The following is a 13,359-nucleotide window of genomic DNA, read 5'->3' on the forward strand; positions in this document are numbered from 1 at the left end:
TCGAAATACCCGAAAGCGAGTTTTTTTTCTCATTTCTCGTGTTCGTGTAACAAACACGGATCTCTCTGGGCAACAGCGAAGACGAGGATGCACTGTGGGGCAGAACCCAGAAAAGTCGCGACAAAACTAAAAAAAATGAAATTCAGTTTTCATGCCTCATTTTATTTTCTACTTTCGGTAGACATGTTATCGACAGGAAATCATGATAATTCACTTTGAAAAATAATTTAGAAAATGTGCTATAATTTTATGAAAGTGAGGATTTACACGGCGTGTAAAATGGAAGAAAAAAATTTCACAGATATTTTCCAGTAGGGCATGCAAATACTTAGAAATTAATTAGCTAATTCATATGATCCTCATAAAACAGAGTATAAACTAATAGCTAATGTGATATTAAGACAGTTTTGTTGAAAATAGGTTCGTAGGAGGCATAGTGTGTAAAACAAGTTTTTTTTGTAATTTTTCCTCATTTTCGGCAATATGAAAAACATAAAGTTCTACGTTGTTCTGCTACGACACTATTATTGTTCTAAAATACAAGGTATTGGCTAGTAATAAACCAAAAATTAGCTGCTACTAGTTGCGACTTACTGAGTAATTCGAGTTTTCGCAACGATTGTTTTCATGTCAATTCATGCAAAAAATCGTCAATCAGCAGTGTCCGTATCAATGTTTTCCCTACAATAGGCTTTGCTGAATGCCGATGTATGCGACACGGTCATGATTGTGTTCGGGGGCCTTACGAAACTGACGTCCAGTAGTATTAAGACCCCTCGGAAACAATTATTAGTATTAGGAAACAATTTGTTATTGGGTGAACAGTGTTTTAAGCAAAAGTAAGCGTTTAGTATTCATGTTAAATGGTATAAAATTAAACAAAAGTCGCTCTTAGAAAGGGAACATGACCAACTAATCTTTAATTGAACAATGTTCTTATTTTAAACATTTTATCACAAACGATATCATTAAAACTATATTTTAGATTCTACCTCAAATATGATGACACATCATAGGTTCGATAATTCATTTCATGATGACTCGAAAGTTCGAATATATCTGAAATTGAAACATATGTACTTAAGTCCCAGTTATAATTAATTACTGAAATTTTGAATTTAAGAATAATGAAAATAATTTTATCTCGTTTCCCGAAGAAACAAAATGGCCAGCACCATTTATTCAGCAAATAGATGTCAGCGCCATCTGTAGAAAAAAAAATTAAAGCTACCTTAATACATTTTTCAATAAGATGTTTTTATGGTGCACAACATTGTCGAAGATATGAACACTGTGGAAACAACTGTTAAGGAGTTATGAGGCTTTGTCGTGCCAACGGACCAATTTGCCCCACTGTGCGATGTGAAGGATGTTGTTTGGCAGAATGCCGTATTGCTTTCATCTGTCCAGCTCGATTCGCTTTGCTGAATGCTATTCCCCTGTGCTCTTGTGCAGCTTTTTTTCTTCCTCCCCAATATGCTACCTTTCACGGTAAAGCCTGGCAGGGGTAGGGCGAATCGAGCAAAACAAGTTTCGACTTACATGACGACCGTGCACCGACACCGATTTCCACGTTTATCCAGCTCCAAGGGTATCGTCCGACTCTTTCTCTCGCTCTAGCCCATCGCACCCACAACCGTGGTTCTTTGCCAAGGGATAAACAGCTAGAGCAGAACATCACATTAATTATTCTCTTTCTCAATAAACGTGTCAATTTCAGCGGGAGGATGCTGCATACACAAAGAATTTGAAATTTCCAACGCAATCAAATATTCACGTTTAATCTGTTCTTCGGGCTTCTGGTGCTATACGGGTCAGACAGGCAGGTGGGATGCTGATGCTGCTGCTGCAGTTGTTGTTTTTTTTCGCTGCCTCGCCTGTCAAGCCAAATGAGTGGAAAGGAGGATTAGGATAGTCTTTCCTTATCTGGCTAACCTGGCTGGAAGGCGAACGGTTGTTACGGTGGAGGTTTCTAGCTAGGTGTTATTATTTGCTTCACAAAAATATTAAATTTCGCAGGAAGCAATGTCTCTAAGCACGAGACCACCAGGGAATATACTTGTATATCGCACAATTATAGCGAGTGTGAATGTGCTAAATTGTGGTTTTAGTTAATCATACTGGGTAAAATTATAATACAGCGCGCGAAATTTGACTCTTGTCATTCCGACTTATGAGACTTTGAAACAGCCACTCAAAAATTTTATGCATACAACAATAATTGTTCAAAAGCTAGAACCCACGAAATTTTGTCTGAATTTTGCGGCTTTTGCACATCGCCAACTGTCACGCACATACCCGGTATTACTACTACCGTCATTGTGTACGCACACAACAGCAGAACATTGTAATTCCATTACGCTTAACTTAACTGCTTTCTCCGTATTATTCACTGAGGACAACGACACTTCTCTTACATTAGTCTCTTTTTCACACTTGTTAGCATTATCGAGACACTGCTCTTTTAACCACAAAATACAAATGTCCCCATGTCCACATAACACTTTTGGGTCACTTTTCATCACAATCCAAGTAAGCCTACGAAATGAAATGATTTCTTTTTCACACGTGACGGATCATCTCGAATCACTTTGGCAACTCCTACAACATTTGGATTGCGGATTTGCGGATGCGTATTTTTATCTTGACCGTGCTGCCAGCTCTCAGTTTTCGGTAACTAAATTGAAAACTGAAAAAAAAACTTAATAACTTTTAGTAGCCAAATAGTTTTTTTTCTGGCGTAGACTAACGTCTTACGCTATCCTAAATAGGGGTATAAATTGGCAACCCGGAAACATCGAGAGCGTCACAAAAATTGTCCACTTTCAAATGTTTAAAACTCCTTCAGTTTTCAACAGATTTCCTTCATATTTATAGCAATCGATCTCAAAATCATTTATGCACCCTCCCAAATGTAGGAAATTTTTGTTTGATTTTTCGAACTATTGTATTATTGGATATTTGCTTTCCCTGACACAGTCGACAGAATTTTGTACCCAGTTAACCAAGAATTCATTAAATGGGTTATATAGGAGCTTGCTTTTGCTCAAATCAATCAGCAGTGAATGGCCACTAGCACAGTCCTAGCCAAGTAGCAGCAGATAATAGCAGCGGGGCTGCAGTGGGGGTACCAGCAGCGGTAGTGGTAGCAGCATTAGCGGTAGGTGCAGCGCAACTACTTATTATTAGAATTTACGAACTCGCTTTTGCTCAAACCAATCAGTTCACTAGTGGATGGCCACTAGTAGCAGCGGGTAGCAGTAGTAAAGATAGCGGCAGCGGATAGCAGTGGTGAATAGCAGCAGCGGTATATCCTGTCACTGTTGGAGGAGGTTGGTTTACTGGATCGACCAGAAGCAAGCAGAGATACAGAGTAGACAGCACTTTTCAGAGCGTTAGATTTTGGATCTCCTTTCTGTGTGGGAAGTACCGTCGACATACAGGCATATCTTCAGGTTTGTGAAAATAGAAACTAACCGTTCTTTTAAGGACGGTCACATCTTTTAATTTAAATAGTAAAAATGAGTTTACCACATCTAAGTGCTACAGTGAACGTGAGTTTACTATCAAGAAACGAAATACTATTTACTGCAAAGGTCTGCAAGCAACATAGTTAGAAAATACAGCACTCGTGGTTGGTTCGCAGTTACTTTTCAAAACGAATAACAATCTGTCATGAAATTGGCATATCGTCGTTTTCGTTCAAAACAAAACTCATAATTTATATTCCAAAAAAAAAAAAGGTGTTTCAATATTCAAAACTTCCCATTTTCATTGAACCCATTTAAGACGTTTAAGTTAGGTTATATTAGGACGTTTGAAGACACGTAACAGGTAATCGCTTAATCATGCAATGAGTAGATCGAATTTCAATACAAACAAAGAAATAATATCTTTATGTAGTATTGAGGTTCATTAAGCAGACAATGTGGGCAGTAGGGAAAGCGAAAAATAAGCGAACTGGAAATATGATACAGATTTGGAAAAATATACCGCATCCCGACAGGGTTTAAAATCTATCCACGTGTTATGTGGATGGCCCCTTAGGGATGAGCAATAGAATGAGTCGGCAGTGGAATGTGATACGCATATAGATTGTGGAACAGTACCACCGTCTCCCAGCTGGTCTCGAGGTACGATGCTGGACTAACAAGCCAGTCGTCGTAGATTCGAGTCTCGGCTCGGGAGAGACTGTTAGTGTCAGTAGGATCGTAGCGCAAGCCCCGCAATTGTCCTGTACACCTAACAGTTGGCTGCGAAGTCTGTGTATAATAAACAGAAGGTCGTGTTCCGATACGGAATATAGCACCAAAACTTTGCTTTGCTTACCACCGTCCCCCGTTGTTTAATTAGTCAAAACACCATGCCGGAGACCATGCGGGAGATTGCGGGTATCATATTTCCTGTTCGCTTATTTTTCGCGTTCCCTACTGCCCACATCGTCTGCTTAATGAACTTGAATGTTAACGGGTAAAAGCCGTTGTTAAAAATAGAGATTCAGTTCGAAAAATTTTGTAGTATTGTTGATAAAATACAGTCGTACAACTATCCACAATGTTTAGGCGAGTGGCAGGAAAATTTCACCTACTATATGCACAATCGAATGGTTTTGGGTCCCTAGGAAACACATTTCTCTTCATGGATTACCATTTGCATGAAGTTTGGAATGATTTTAGTTCTCTTGCTACCTTGGCAGTATTTTCTACTATTTTCAGAACTTTATCAACTACTGATTTGTCCATAAAATCTAGCAAATAGACAACAAAATATAACAACACGTGCGAGTGGCAGAAAAGTCATAGCTACTTCACAATCGAATGATTTCACAATACTGAACAGATTTTCTTCTTCTTTCATTCAACAGGGTCAACTTAAAAACATATTGATCATGTTCCCAAACCTATTGCAAGAAATACTTTGACATAAGACAGACTATCGTAGTTTTACGCTATTCTTGCGGCCGTGTCCTATAAACAGCCCCTACAACTATTTTCAATATTTTGCAATAAAAAATCAGACATATAAATTTCCGACGATAGTTTTTAAATTCATCAAGTCACAAAGGGTCAGTACAACAGAAGTATGTGAGAGCGCTGAATTAGGTGAAAAATTCAAAACAAGTGAAAAAAATTGGAAAAATTGGGCATTGGAGAACTAACATAAAAAAAATTGTCACATTATTACTGCGTTTGGCGTGGATCGTCATTGAACAACTCTGTATTCAGCGTCTTTTAAAGTTTTTGGTCTCCCTTCACGTGGGCAGTCGTCAACATTGAAATAACCAATCACGGTACGATGTTTCACCTAAAGCAGCAAGCAGTCAACTTGTTTGACGTGGGACTACGTCTTTCTTCACTATACTGGGGTACATTCTGTGAAAACAGAAATGAGCATGTCTTGGGTTGGCGAAATGGAAAATTCGCATTTAAAATAGCTCTCATGCAACTATACCAAATTGAATAATCTATACTTTGATAAAATAATAATTATTGCCAACATTTTGTTTTATTACATAGTGAAAATGACGAAAAAGTTTCAAGGTCGAATTTTTCTATACATATTCCATGCGATTAACGCATTTCTATAACGCAGATATCAAGAAGGTAGCTAGAACGATTCCAAGCGTTGGTTCAGTAAAGATATATAAACTAGTGCTTTGCTTCCAGCAGCAGCAGGAGCATTCAACTCATCCTTTTTTGAAGTAACAGCAGTAGGTATGCGTATACCTCAAAATATTGAGTAAAATGCTTCGCACTATGTACATAGTGTGCGTGTCTTTCGGCTGACCGACAGATATGTATGTGTGACATCCCTTGCGTCGAAATGAATTAGAAACTTCTGCTTGCGAGAAAGAGAAAGCAGGTTTTACATCGACCGTATGTAAAAATACTTCGTACGGTGAAAACATACTCGGTTTGCGTTGTCTGTAGATTTTTTGTGTCTCGAATTACCTTATTTATGTTGATGTCCAGTTTAGAAGAACCACAAGATAATTTTATAGTCCCTCGTCGAACCTGCGTTGCCCTCATACTTTTTAACTCTCGATGCACTTGCGTTACCGTTTTCTGCGAATGGGATCAGAAGAGTAACACTCCTTCTTATATGGACAAACAAGAAGTAGTTTAGATTTGACATTTTAAAATGCCCCAAAATATCGAGAAAATGCTCAAAAAAGGAATCTGCCGATATTCCATAAAATTTCCTGGTATTTGATTTTTGATAATTTTAATTGTTCAACATTAAATTATGTTCATTTCGAATATATTTCATCTTCATGGCATATAATTGATATTTAATTACAGCTAAAAAAATGTTTATTCCCAGAAATAGAGTAAAATTACGTTACTTTACGAAATTGCAAAAATAAACCTTGTAAAACTTGTTGAAATTTGTCTTGTCATTTTTAGTACCCTATTGGTTCCCCAGAAGTTTTATTTTTATCAGATGGGTTTAAATTATTATAGGTTCTAAAATATTCAAAGAAAATCTTGAAATAATCACTCGTGATTCGTGAAGACTTCAATGAACTATATTTTGTGGACAGTGTCATAGATCAGAAAGTCCGATTGAAATGCTTTACCGCCCAGTAAAGGTTTCGTCAGGTAATTTTAGTTTACACAACGTGACCCCTGTAACAATATTTGCAAAAGTTTGCGGGTTTTTAAGAAACAAAAATGGCATCCCTGCTGAAAATGAGTTGTAGAGAACTAGTAATACTTTGTAATTTTTTTTTAATCAAATTTCATCTAGAAAATCTATAACGAGCGTCTTAGCAGAGTGATTGAGATCAATCAAAGAAATAGTTATCGGTTTCCGTTATACTCTACTAAATTTTTTGGAAATAAATATTGAAATTCAGTCCGCAAATATATATTTCGACTGTGACGTACAGTCTTCCTCAGTGCTTATGTGGACTGGTAAAGAGCAAAGCGTAAATCCTGTTTTTTTATTTGTAGTAGGTAAAAATGAAAATTTAGCACCCTTAATTGGAGTTAGGTAGGGAATTATGCGGTCGATTGTTTACCGTACCATGTCTGGGGTTTTTGGGAAGCAGTTTGAATAGCCATGAGGGGTGATTACCTGCGTCTTTATTGAGAAGCGTGCATGAGTGTTGTTTATAAATTTCGAAACTTTCAGCTACGTCTAATTTCCATAAATTATTAACGGGGCGGAGGAGGTGAATGTTATCCGAAGTTAGTGGATGTTCCTCGTTAAAAATATGTTCAGCCACTTTTGATTTGAAATGGTGTGGTGGGGCATTTGTTGAAACTTTACTTGCTTTGGTCACTTCTGCGAAATGTTCTTTAAAACGTATCCCTAGGTTACGTTTAGTTTGTCCAATGTAAACCATGTCACAGTGACTGCATGCAATTTTATAAATTCCAGCTTTGTTCAGGGTATCAATAGGGTCTTTGGTAGACCCTAATTTTGTTTTGAGTTGGGTATTTCTACTAGTGTAGACAATATCCATCCCGAATTTTCTAAATTTTGAACGAAGTGGGCGTGTCAAGTTAACGTCATATTCAACGGCTACCCTTTTCAGATCTCCTGTTATTGGGGTGAGTGTTGTAAAAGATTTCCGAATTTGAGCACGCTTCTTTTTATCGACAATGGCTTGAATGATACTTTCATTGTAGCCATTAAGTTTAGCAATTTCGAAAATATATTCCAGTTCCTTTTGCTTGGCTACTTCACTTAGAGGTAAAGTTTCCATGCGGTGGATCATATGATGGAAGGATGCCATTTTATGCTGGAAGGGATGGTTTGAAGTGTTAGGTATTACCCGTTTTGTATTCGTGGGTTTCCGATAAATTTCAAATTCCAAGTCCGTAGACTTTCTGACTACAACGACGTCCAAGAAAGGGAGTCTGTTGTTAAGTTCTTTTTCAATTGTGAAGTTTATATTTTTATGGGTATTATTAAGGGATATGAAAAAAGTTTCAAGATCCGCCCTTTTCAAAATACAAAAAATATCATCCACATACTATCGAATCGGTAAGATGTTCCTCTTCTCTAATGTACTTTCTATATTTGCCATGAAGAGCTCACATAGAAAGGGAGAAAGAGGATTCCCCATTGGTGCCCCTTTAGTCTGTTTGTAAAATCTACCACGAAATGTGAAGTAGTTTTCTTTCATGCAAAGGCGTGAAAGTTTCAACAAACTGTCAACTTTCTTTTTCCAAGTATTATCAAAATATTGGGAAAGAAGCCAGTCCTCTAAAAGGTTTAAGGTTTCATTCACTGGAACGCTAGGAAATAAGGCCGTAACGTCAAATGAAACCATTATCTCATCAGATTGGATGTTACCCGAGGATCTTAAATTTTCAACGAAATCTCCGGTGCTCTTTACTGATCGACTTGGCTTGAAATTCTTTTACCAGCCATTTAGCCAATTTTTCTGTGGGAGCCCCTACCGCTGAGATAATTTCTCTCATTTCATTTCCAGGTTTGTGAATTTTGGGGAGACCCTTTATTCTTGGAAGAACTGGATTTGAAACACGAAGATTTTGTAACACATTACCCAAAACGGGTTTGCATTCTTTTATTGTATTTTCTACACGTTTTACCATATCAGCAAGAGGATTGAGTCGTCACAGTCGTCACAGTCGAAATATATATATTTGCGGACTGAATTTCAATATTTATTTCCAAAAAATTTAGTAGAGTATAACGGAAACCGATAACTATTTCTTTGATTGAACAAATTTCATATTTTTTCGTTAAAACTTAGATCATTACAACACTTTTGCTAACAAATCAAATCATAGTTTTGTTCATGTAAATGTGCTAAACAATTTCGCGAAATAGAGTGGCATAAAAGAGTAGGAGGTAGACATGGTTGGCATGGTCGACGTAGGAATACTATAGTATCATCATTATCAATAACGTTTTGGTGAGTGGTAGAAATATATAAACTACTTCAATTACATGATTCTAGGGCGCTGAAAAGCAACACAACCGTGACACAGGAACTTATTATACTTTACTTTGTTGACCGACGAACCGTTTACCGGTCTAAGGCCGAACGAATTAGAGATGTCCAGCCTTTTCTGTCTTGGGCAGCCGCTCCCCAGTCACCTCGTATACCAGCAGATCGTGCATCCTCCCACACCGCGCAAATCCACCGAGTGTTTTGGCGGCTCTCTCGTCAGGCATCCTGGTCACATGTCCACTATATCAGCATGTTTGTATACTTGGTACAACTCGTGATTCATGCGTCTGCGCCACACTCCATCTTCCAATTTACCGCCGAGTATCGATCGCAGCACTTTATGCTCCAATAATCCGGACACAGTCTCCTTCAGCGTCCATGCTTCATCTCCGTAAAGGGCAACCGGGAGGGTCAGAGTCCTATATAGCGCTAGTTTAGTGCGAGTTTGCAAACTACGCGACGCCTTTTTAACCTCCTGCTGTGTTGGTGGCTCCACAGCTTGTTCGTTGCTCACAATCCTCATCCTCATGTTAATGTTTTGCTTCTTTCGCATTTCACCGTTTAAAAGCGCCTGAAAGTGCTCCTTCCACCTGGCTGCAACCGTTGGTTTATCAGTAAGCAGGTTGCAGTCCTTGTCATCGCACATTACCGGCACAGGAAAATTCCTGCTACTTAATCTGTTAATTGTTCTCTAGAAGCACCGCACGTCGTTTCTAGCAAAGTTGTCCTCTGTACTGGCGGGCAGACGGTAGACTCTATTTCCGACAGCTCTTGCCTCCCTGTATCTCTCTCTCTTTGTGACACCGGTAGGTCTGTTTAATTTATCCTCATTTCGGCTTAAGACCGGATGATTCTACCTCTCTTGTTATTTCTGGCAGAATTTCCTACTATTTCCAACACTTTTGCAGCAGCCAAGTATTCCGTAACAGCCCCTAGATAGACACCCCCAGCACCAACGAGCCCAGTTTTTACCACTACCAGCAAAGTTTCGGCGAGTGGTAGAAAAATATCAATTACTATAGTAAAATAATTTTTGAGGTGCTAAAAAGTGCCATTAGTATTTCATATAGTGACACTGGAGAGTTTATTTGATTTATCGTCATTTCGGATTACCATTTGTCAAACTTGAATCAAAGTTTAAATGTCAGGTGATGTTCTATGACTTCACCCACCAGAAATGGGTTAAAACATCATCTGGCAAGGTATTTGTCCTAATGAATATTCTAATTCTAACACAAGGTCAATAAATGATCACCGAAATCTATCTACGAACCCGAAGTCTATTTTTAAAAGCTGTTCCAGTCAGGCTTCGAAATGGTCAGCATTTTCAGCGTGCGTCGCAGTAGGCTTTCGCTCGTAAACGTATAACAACCATCGCCTCTCAAACAAAGAAAAGGATGGTCATACGATACTTGCGTATCAAAGAGATGGCAATGTTATTTTGGCCTTTTTATGTCTACTTCTAGAAATAATATTACAAAATCAATGATATAAAAAATGTCAAAATACGTTAGAAGAAAAAAACGTCGTAGAGGTGCTATTAGTTTAACATGTTTGTTCAAGAATGTTTTAAGACCCCGAGCCTTGGTAGTCAGGGGAAAAAGAAGACGATTATCGCAGTGAAAAGTGGTTCTACCGTGACCATTTCGAAACCTGGTTCCAGTTACATTAAAATCAAACAAGTAACCGTATTGAAGCTGGCCGATACCAAGCGAATTGGGTCGAATTGACCATGGAGTTCAGCAGGGCCTGAGCGATCGTTCGGAGGGTATTTATCCAGGTGGTCGTGAATTTCTGGGACATCGATTTTACCTAGGAACACATTACCGATAGATAAAACTTGAGCCTCAAGGCGTCTTTGTTCTAGGGTTTGCATCCTAGGAGTCGACAGCGTTCAACGTCAGCTGGCACAGTGTTATGAAAATGACTGCAAGACAATGACAGCAAATTTCCAATTGATCTCATTGTATTGCACAGCTCTCTCTACTCCCCACACGTTCGGTAAACAGTCCGAAAGCAACTGACGATAGCATACATGTAACTACAAACGGGCTGTCATTTTTCATCTCCTTATGAATGTTGGTTCTTCCAAGCTGTCGCAAATGACAGCCTATAATCTTCCGACATCCTTCAGCACGAATCCGAGCGTGATGTCAGGTGATAATGATTCACGACAGTAAGGCCGATGAAAGAATGAAAAAGAGATGGTGCAAAGCACGTTTTTTCTTACGTGGGGAACAATATCAACAATGGAAACGGTTTGCTTTGTATTCAATATGCCACCGGCCTGTGAAAAAGGAGAAACGAAAAAATGCGTGTCGATGACAGCCGCAGCCGATCAGCAGGCTGTCAACAGCAACAGGACATCCTCAAAATGAGCGAACTAGGCTGTCATGTCCGAACGAACAAAATACATGCGCAAGAATGAGCTGTCGTACGCAACACAAGACAGTTTCGTTGCCTTGTGTAAGCTGTAGCTGTATATGAGCTCTCATGAATAGCTCATGCATGAGGCTTTTAGAGTGAAAAGATAGAAAAGTCATCAGCGCTCTCCAGTCATTTTCCTAAGCTTGAGCTGGCAAGTGTGTGGGTCACACCAGGAGAGAAATCTCAGAGCGTGTCGTACAAATTTTCGTGAAGAGGATACCATACAACGGAGCAGAACTCAAAGAGAGATAACACTAAAGAGAAGCACAGCGATCTAAGGCAAACCGAAACACGACGACTAACTTAAGCATAAATTCGAGTTGTCGATTAGCTTTAGAGATAATTTCGTTGTAGTGCAGTTTGAAAAAGAGTGTAGCATCCGGATAAACTCCCAGATCACTCTAGACAGAGGCTGGCCTGACATAGTATAGTAAAAAAAGATTGATTTTTTTGTCCGATAAAATGCTTAATGCTTATAAAAATAATATTCCTGAAACACCATTAGCTGAAAATATCCACTAATCACTGAAGTTCAACGCAGTCCGCAGTATTTATCACAACTTCAAAAAGATTGATTTCACCAGCGTACAATTTTCGGCAACCATTCGGAAGTAGTAGAGAAATATCGTTGATTATAACAATATGAAGACTAGCGGTCCAAGATTGCTGCCTTGCGGTACACCAGAGACATTTGTCAACTGTGCTGAAAGCTGAGTCCCTATCTTCGCATAAAGTGATCGATTCATCAAATAGAAACAATCCATTGCGCTTAGTATTAACGAACGACCAAAATAAACGCGGATTTCGTCTAAGGTTGCCCTTAGGTGTTGGTTATATTTTGTATGCATATTACTGATTCGGTTGAATCGCTGTTTAGAAACCAGGCAGCTGTTCCGCACAGCCGTAGAACGCTGCTTCTTGAGATGACAGGTGCTCCCACAGACTGTTATTATCAAAAAGTAAGAAGTACCATCAAAACGGTGAACGTCAGGCAGTTCGTTATGATGTTCTTCATCTTTGGGTAAATGTTTGAATAAGTCGTTGGTAGCATTTTTGAGTTATGTCCATTTATTAGGAAATTCATACAGAATCGACCAGTAAGGTTGGTGAGGTTTGATTCAGACTTCAAAAATATTTTGTGGGTATAGATATCTGCCTAAGCAATTTACATAAGCAAAAAAACGAGCTAAAACTTATATAATCCAGCGATCAAAGGCTTACAAGTTATGTTGTGATTACTGAAGAAAACTGTAGTGGGCATTGAAAGTTGACAGGAATGTCAAAAGTTGGCGTTGGAAAATTTGAATCATAGTAGGCATCGTTGTTTGTCTGTTTATCTGTCTACCAGTAGCCTACGGACTCAAAAACTAATAAACCAATAACTGTGAAAATTTGCACTCAAGGGGTTATATACTCTTTTGCTCGAGAAAAAAAAAATTGGATTTTTTCAAGCATAAAAGTAGTAACTTTCTGGAAGTTCTGTTAATAACTTAAACGCGGTTCTAAAAACCAAAAAGAAACGCGTTTTTTGCAGAGTTTACGTTTACGTGTTTACGATAGCGACCCAGCAGATCAACTGAAATCAAAAAACTCTATATTATTTCATTAGTTTGGAAGTATGACAGGTGTCTGAATGATTATTTCAAAATGGAACCTTTTCCTGAAAAACAGGTTTTGACCGCTCAAAATTATATTAAAAAAAATTTCCGATAAAGTTAAGCTTCGTATATAAAAAACGATCGTTCAACGACCGGGGAATTTAATAATGAACATTTAAAAACATTAAAAAAAGGTGACAAATAACGGTTCAGTTTTTTTTTATTTATGTTTTAGAAAATAACGACCGCTCAGAATCAAATCTGTTACTAAAATGATTTTATTAAACAAATTCCATTTGAAACTAACCGACTAAAACCCCGGTGGAAAACTAGTTTCTTTTCCGATTTTTCTCTCTCTTTTCAATTCTGGGTTCTGTTACTGTCACCTATAGTTACTGAGCA

The 13,359-nt window shown here is 38.4% G+C and overlaps 1 protein-coding gene across 6 annotated transcripts in view; it reads left to right on the forward strand.

Moving 5' to 3' along the window:
* LOC129723978 (nucleolysin TIAR) overlaps window positions 1–13,359 on the forward strand; it is a 1,146,678-nt gene that overhangs the window by 457,977 nt on the left and 675,342 nt on the right. The window lies entirely within an intron of this gene.

Source organism: Wyeomyia smithii, chromosome 1 (assembly GCF_029784165.1).
Source record: "Wyeomyia smithii strain HCP4-BCI-WySm-NY-G18 chromosome 1, ASM2978416v1, whole genome shotgun sequence".
In the NCBI taxonomy this organism is placed as follows: domain Eukaryota; kingdom Metazoa; phylum Arthropoda; class Insecta; order Diptera; family Culicidae; genus Wyeomyia; species Wyeomyia smithii.